Source organism: Stegodyphus dumicola, chromosome 8 (genome assembly GCF_044657685.1).
Source record: "Stegodyphus dumicola isolate Sdum_Otavi_A_Nest chromosome 8, ASM4465768v1".
NCBI lineage: Eukaryota > Metazoa > Arthropoda > Arachnida > Araneae > Eresidae > Stegodyphus > Stegodyphus dumicola.
The window spans coordinates 151,086,370-151,094,542 of record NC_140775.1 but is presented as its reverse complement, the minus strand read 5'-3'; positions in this window follow the sequence as shown (position 1 = coordinate 151,094,542).

Here is an 8,173-nt window from a genome sequence, read left to right as displayed (position 1 = left end):
GTAATGGATAATAGCAATTTGTATAGTTTACTGACATTTACGCAAAAATCACATCTTGGTTATTTTTCGATAACTAACAACAGCGATTTTGATTATGAATATTTTTTTATAAAATTCTAAGCAGTTGCACTACAAAAATATAGATTTTAAGAAAATTGCTAAAAGAGATCTGCCAAAATTTATTTTCTAGAAGATTTGAAAAGTTTGAAACTTGATGGCTAAATGTAAATATAAAATTATGTATGTTAAAATATTTGTAATTAGGCACATAGGTCAGATTAAGTTTTTATTAAATAGAGTAACGCATGCAAGGGCTATCTGCCTAAAGAGAAAGATGCCATCGTGGAGGAATTTTGAAGAAAAACTGACCTTTGAGTGGGTATTAAGAATAATACTTAATTTTTATTCAAATTATATTCATATATATTTTTTATGTAAAACTTTCGGGTGTATGCTAAATTAGTGTAAATTACTTTACACGAAAAATATAGTGAATGCACAGAAATTAAAGATTTGCACATGCCGGAAATGAAAAATAGGAAATATGTATGGGTATTTATGCATGTGCTTGAAAAAGCATGTATCTGCCTTTGACAAAGTACTTAAATATTCATTAAATTATTTATAAATGTATTTGAAATGAAGAATTTATTCACTTATAAACAACTGTGAAAGTACTGTGAAGAAATCTAATGATTAAATGTATCTAATTTATAATGATTATAAATGTTATCTAAATATATAATAACCTTAATATTGAATTGTAAACATAAATTGAAATCCTGTTGACAAATACGTTATAAAACTATTTAAGCAAGAATTGTTCGTATTGGAAAGCAATCTGTTAAAAGGTATTGTAAAGCAAATGCTATGAGATGCGCACTTAAGAACGTAATAAAGAGTTTTGGAATATGTATTGTTGAAATGAATTGTAAAAAAAAAATCTGATAAGTATAATTAAAAGAATTATTCCCCTTACATTTTATAATAACTCAGTTACAAGTTTTAAATAATACTTTAAAAAAATCTTATTTTATTCCCTTTCAGAAATGTTCAGAGAAAGTCAAATACTATTTAATACCTATTTAATTATTAGGAATTAGCGAAATACTTATTTAAAGTATTTCGCTAATTCCTAATTCTCTAATTTAAAATGAACCGAATAGAGCATTAATTATAAATTGACTTACATTTTTCGATTTAAAAGAAGCCAAAAAATCATGTCATATTTAAGAAAGTATTTTAGGAAGAAGCTCTATAAATAGAAAAGAAATAATGCATAATTTTAATAATTATAATACAATAAACTTTGATCTTAATTTTTGTACCTTAACCGAATAAAATCGAATTACCTTAATTTTTTTTTCTAATGTAATTAACGAAAACTTGTGAAAATATTTCATTCAAATTAAACCATTCTGAGAAAACTGTCCTGTGAAAAGTATAGCATTTAATTCCGTTCAGAATGAAATGTTGTTTAAAAATATGTTGTTTTCACATACTTAGGACTCTGAAGTGTTGTAGAAAAATAAAATATATACATTTATATGTACATTTGCGACGTAATTACAAAATATTTACACCCAAACGCGTCAAATCCCATAGAACTCAATGGTAAATGACCCAATGTTTTGGTCACCACGTAGGGATCGCCGGTGCTTCAGAGCAGGGCACGGAGAAACTTGTTTAGGGCGACTCCATCTTACTTCCTACCTCCATGGGATTTTCAATGGGGAAGTAGCTACAAATCTTCAAGCAGCGAGATCATCATCAAGGAACATGCGATAAATTCACAAAAAAACTTTGGCTATTCAGTTTCGAAACTGAACATGATTGCAAACAATGAACACGCAATAGCAGAAGCGGTGAATGAAAATGGACCATACTATAATAAGATAGAATAATTTCATCCTGAAACTAGAGAATTGTTAAGTAAACTGTTATCTGTACTATAATTTTATGCTAAGGTCTTAATTACAGACTTATTAAAATTTAAGTTGATTTTATTCAATGTTCCTGTCTGCATGAACTTTGACATTTCACTTTCATCACGAAAACTCGTGTAAGGCATTTATTGGCACTTAATAATTACAATTCATACAGCTAGTTGTAAACTTACAATCCAAGCAACCTCAAATCTAATATAGGTGCCATAAGTCATCTAGTCATCATGGAAAAGGCATTGAGTTTGATGCAAGAAAAGGAGTCAACCTCTTTTAAAGTATTAGTATTTGATGCTCTACATTACACTGAAACACATCAAAGCAAGCTAAGGAAATCACAGTCTCCAGTTGTTTCTTGAAAGCTGGCTTCTTCGGAGTTAAGTGAAGAAGAAAGTAGAGTGAAGGATGAAGACAATGAACCTTACCTCTAATTGAGAGAAGTTATAGACTGATTGCTCAAAAGGTAGTTTTTTTCTGCTTCGACGCTGAAGTTGTCATCGTTGAAACAGCGTCGGTGGAATCACATACACAAGATGCAGTGCGTGAAGAAACTGATAATGAAGATGATTGTGAAAATAATAAGATGACCTCTCATGCAATGGTAACTGCAGTGATAAATATCATCAGGATATATATTACTGTTTCTGATGGAATAGTGACAGTTTTGATAACGAATTAGAAAACAGATCGAGATGATCCGTAAAAAAGCGCTAAGCAAAAAACAGTGTTGGGCTTTTTGGACAAAAGTAGGCTGTGAAGTGTTTGTGTAAGGAAATGCATACCGAAATTGCGTACTAATATAGTGTTGCGAGCGTACGGGTTCGCAAGAGATTGAATGCACACAGGTCCGATGATAGGTTGATAAAATTTATTTTATCAAAAGAAACACTTCAAAGTTCTGGAACTTTCCACAGAAATAATCGTACAGATGTTCACAGTATCACAGCGTACAATTAGTAAGTACTCTAAACTACTAAGAACGTTAAACATAATACAATGCAAAGCGCATCTAAAAGGCGAAGCTTTCAATACTCTGAACTCACTCGGAAACAACTAACAGCAGACGCTTTTCCCGGTCTTATTGTTTTCACACCGCCATCGTAATATTTCTAGTTCTGCGTCTCGAGATTACTGGAAGGCATATGAGGGCCGAATTACGTTTGCAGCTAAACAGAATTCCAATTGCAGTTATTCAACTACTATGCCTATTACGGTGATACAGGGACCGGATGAAAATGTCGTCAAATAGACGCCAAATTTCCCCCAACCACACCTCGTCTCCTTCGTTGAATCGATGTCCAGTAGCTCTCGTGTCATATCGGGTCTTCATCTTCTCCGTTGTCGAGCTGACTCGCTCGCGTACAAAATTGTGCATCGCTTCAAACCGTGCCGAGAGATGTTGAATGTACTCCTTCAGGAGATGAAGGCGCATCCGGAGGACAACCAAACAAGAGATCACAAGGCAGACGAAGGTCACGACTAAAAAGCATCTTGCACGGGGAATAGCCGGTAGTCTCGTGGACAGCCCTGCAATAGGCCACTAAAAACGGAAATAACTTCTTGTCCCAGTCCTGTTGATTTCTGGAGACCACCAATAAGAGGTTATTAAGGATAGTTAGATTAAACCTCCCTAACCATTCCGTCTGACGGGAGATTTAAAGGTGTCATTTTGGATTTGTCTATGCCAAGTAGCAGCACAGTTCTTTAATGACAGCCGACATAAAATTTCTTCCTTGATCGTAATGAAACCGAAAAGGCGCTCCTGGAGATCCAATGCTCCATCATTACCTTTGCTACCCTGGCAGCCTTTTGATCAGAAATAGGATACGCTTCAGGCCACTTAGTGAAGTAATCAATGACAACCAAGATACATTCGTTGCCATCAGCAGGTCGTGGCAGAAGTTCCGGGATGTCAAAGGCGATGCGTTCAAAAGGCGCTCCTACAATGTAACGTTGTAGCTTCCCTCGGGTGCGTTTCTTCAGTTTTTTCCAATCTGCACACAAACCCAAGATTGGCACCATTTTGCACATCATGCCTTGCATTACTATAGTAAAAACGATCTCGAACTCTGTGTAAGTCTTCATTATTCCGAAGCATCCTGTTGGAATGCTATGTAATTCTTTAAGGACATCCGGAATCCGGGATATTGAAAGTATCAATTGCTTCAGAAAGTCTTTACATCATCCGCGAACTTCTGGTATGTTACCGTCTGCTAACTGGTCTTCTCTGATTTCTTCATCCCTCCATGGGTCTCGATCAGCCAATGCTGAAGTTGTAACTTGTCGTGCGTCCGGATTAAGCAGCTCGTATTTCATTTCGACCCTGGAACAGTATCGGCAGTTTTCCGGGCAGGGCCTTCTAGACAGGGCGTCGACATTTCCATGTAGTGATCCCTCCGGGTGACGGACAGTGGTGTCATATTCCTGGAATTTCTGTATCCACCTCGCTATTTGACCCTCGGGATTTTTGAAATTTAACAGCCAGATCAACGATACATGATCTGTGAGGAGCAGGAATTTTCTAAGATAATACGATGGAAATATTCTACGGCTTTAATTACGGCGAGCAACTCTTTCCTGGTGACACAGTAATCTTTCTCCAGTTCAGATAGACACTTGCCCTCCAGTATGGCAGAATGCGTTTTTGACCGTTTATTTCTTGGGACAAAACAGCACCGACACTACCATTGCTTGCATCCGTGTCGAGAATAAATGATTAGTCGAGCTGAAGGTATGTCAAGATTGGAGCATGTGTTAAAACCTCCTTCATTTTGTTAAGTGCATTCTCACATTCTTTTGTGCACAAGAACTTTTGCTTGCTCTCTGTTAGCTTATGAAGGGTTCTTGCGATGGAAGAAAAGTCCTTCACAAATCTCCTATATTAGGTACAAAACCTAGGAAACTTATCTGATAAGCATTTTTTCTGGGCGTCTCCAGTCTTTAAATGTTGATATTTTTTTAAACTGTACACGCACCTTCGGCAGAGATGGCACGTCCCAGGTAAGTCGTTTCCTGTCTGAATAATTTACATTTGGCGGAACTTTAGACAGGCTTCTTTCAGTATCTGAAGCACCTTTCTAAGATTTTTTTAAATGTTATTCAAAACTTCCTGATGATGATGATGTCATCCAAGTATATCAGACAGCCTTCGTAGGAGAGACCTCTCAACACGGTATCCATGAGGCGATCTAATGTTGTCGGCGCATTACATAATCCGAACGATCCACCTTAAAACTGTCCTCGTCGAGTAGTAAAAGCCGTCTTTTCTCCGTCATCAGGATATATCTCTACCTACCAATATCCACTCTATAAATCAAGTATCGAAAACTACTTGCTTCCAGAAAGACTGTCCAGAACGTCGTCAGTTCCAGGAAAAGGATAGCTGTCATGTTTCGTAACCTTTTTCAACTGGCGATAGTCAACGCAAAATCTAGTTGAATAGTTGTCCTTTCTGATGAGGACGATGGGAGATGCCCATGGACTTGCTGAAGGCTCGATGGCATCGCTTTCTTGAATGTCCTTTAGAAGTTTTCTTACCTCTTCCTGTTTAGCAATCGATAGACGTCTTGGAGGTTGCTTGATTGGTGGAAGATCCCCGATATCAATTCTACGCTATGTGAAACTGGTTCGACCTACGTCAGAAGAGGAGAGCGGGAGAGAACATCTTTAAATTCTTAATCACACGTTCGGCAGCTCTCCACTCTTCATCGCTTAGTCGTGCATTCTCCATAACTCCGCTATTAGGGTCTACGAAGACGGAGGGATTCGCATTCTATTGACTTGTTTAACCCTTAGCGCTCCGTTCGCTCCAACAATTACGCAAAAAGAATAAAGAAATATCTAGTAATTCTATTTGGAAAACACGGCGTGCGGTGGAAGAGGATGAGTTTTGGGCTTTTATTGGAGTTATTATCAGTATGGGTACGATACCCATGGCGAATATGCAGGATTATTGGTCAGTTAAGGAGAATACTCACATCCCTTTCTTTGGTAAAATATTTACAAGAAAGAGATTTATGCAGATATTCTGGATGCTGCCAGTGGCGTAGCGAGGGGAGGGGGCAAAAGGGTGTATGATGCCCCGGGCGCCGCTCGCAGAGGGGCACCAAATGGTCTCCAAACAAGATTTTCATCATATCACTTTATTCTTTTTCGGGGAAGGGGGGCGCCAAAAAAGTATTTTGCTCCGGGCGCCAGTTATGCTCGCTACTCCACTGGATGCTGCATTGAGCTGAGAAAATGTGCCGGAGTTGCTGGTGGGCAGTGGTACAAACACATGCGGAGCGCTAAGGGTTAATACAGGTCACTGGAGTACATGCTGCAACCACTTACCTTTCCTAATGTTTTTTTGGTCTATCACTGACGTTTGCACCTCTCATCGGAATAACTGTCCTCGATATGATGAGTAATGCCGAGAATACAAGTACTCCTTGCGGGATGTTACAGTTCTTCGGATATTCCATTACACCGTACCGGAAATTTCCGTTTTCGGCTATAATTCCAGGAACTAAAAATTATGCTCTTTCTGTAACTGTGATATCATGAGCTATGATTTGGTGGAAAGATTTAAGTTCTTCATCCTTAACTGCGCATTTAAAGTAATTCGACGAAAAATGCCGTTTCGAGACTAACAGCCCCTCTGGGCTAACGCTCATTTGGGCTAAAAAGGAAACCAATACAGTATATATTTTAAAGCTGTTATTAAATTAATTTAGACATGTGCATCACGTGTATATTAGATGGCAATAAAAAATAATTTATTTTAACTGAACAAATATGTTATACACATTCATCTCGATAATATGTCACCAGATATTTCCTTGCAAATAAATAGATTTTCAGCAATATGTCTGCAATAATACCTGATAAATAAACAACTTATAAATATAGGGAGGTTATAAATGAATTGTGTGGTTTTAAAAATTAATAATAAATCGTTGTATAAACTTACCCCGGTATAAAACCTATACCGTTAAACATTGTTGGAAACTGTCCAAGTTTCCCATATGCTACCTGCTGTTTGTCATGCTTACTGCGCAGCCGCAGCGTCAGTTTCCGAGGTGTCACTGCAACAGGAAAGGGCTTTGTGCATGCTCAGTTTAGAGGTGTCCACATTTGTGGTTCCGTGCACTTTTTCTGTGCGATGCCCCGCGAGGAAGTGCACGGCCTATTTTTCTTCCAATATGAAGCTGTGATCGGTGACTCATTTCTAGACATGTTGGGAACCTGATTGTTACTCTAGCTGAACACCAATTAAGATGATTATATTTTGCAAATGGACTAAGCCTCGCCCCATTTTCATAGGAATTAATGAGAGCTTGTTAATCGTGTTCTTCACCAGCGGTGATTTGGACTGGCTGTAAGAGCAGACCACAACCTTCTCCCCTTTGCCAAATTTAACGCTTTTTGGGGGTGTTGTTAAAGGCCGAGTTTATTTACCGCCAAAGCCTGTGTCCCTTGAGGAAGTTTCTGGTCGGATAAAGCATGCACTGCAGACCGTCACGGCGGACATGTCATACCGAGTATAGGAAGAATTTGGTTATCATGTAGATGTGTGTCGTGTGACCAATAATGCACATTGTGAAGGATTGAGATTAATGCATCAAAAATGTGAACAGTTTCCCGCAGATTATGCTGTAAGGTTTTCCCATATAAAGAAATACATCGCTTTATTATTAATTTTGAAAACCGCACCATTCATTTATAAACACCCTGTACAGTACAACCCTGATTATCCAAGCTAATATGGGCAAGGACTAACTCGGATAATACGCACTGATTGAAACAAAATTTTAATATTACAGTCTTATTGTACATACTGTAGGGAGATAGCACACAGGATTCACACAAGTACATAGCGATATTAAATATATGTAGGTTCAAATGCCCAGATATACACGTAGAACTAAATATGATACACATTATAAACTTGAAAGCTTGTAATACACAAGGGATGCTATCTAATATATATAGCATATCACACTGTTACTGATTTAAAAAAAAAAAAAAAAAACTGTTACCGAGAGCCTTCTGTATCATTCGGCTAATCTCGTTTCTTGCCGTCGTATCGCGTAGATTGTCGCAACATCATAATGTCAGTTAGTGATGCCTCGTCTTGCTGTTCAGCATACAGCAGTGTCTTTTTTATCGCATTCAATTGCCTATGTGACTGATTGCGTTCAACCGCCTGATGAACTGTGTGACGCGTCGTCTTGCTGTTCAGCATACAG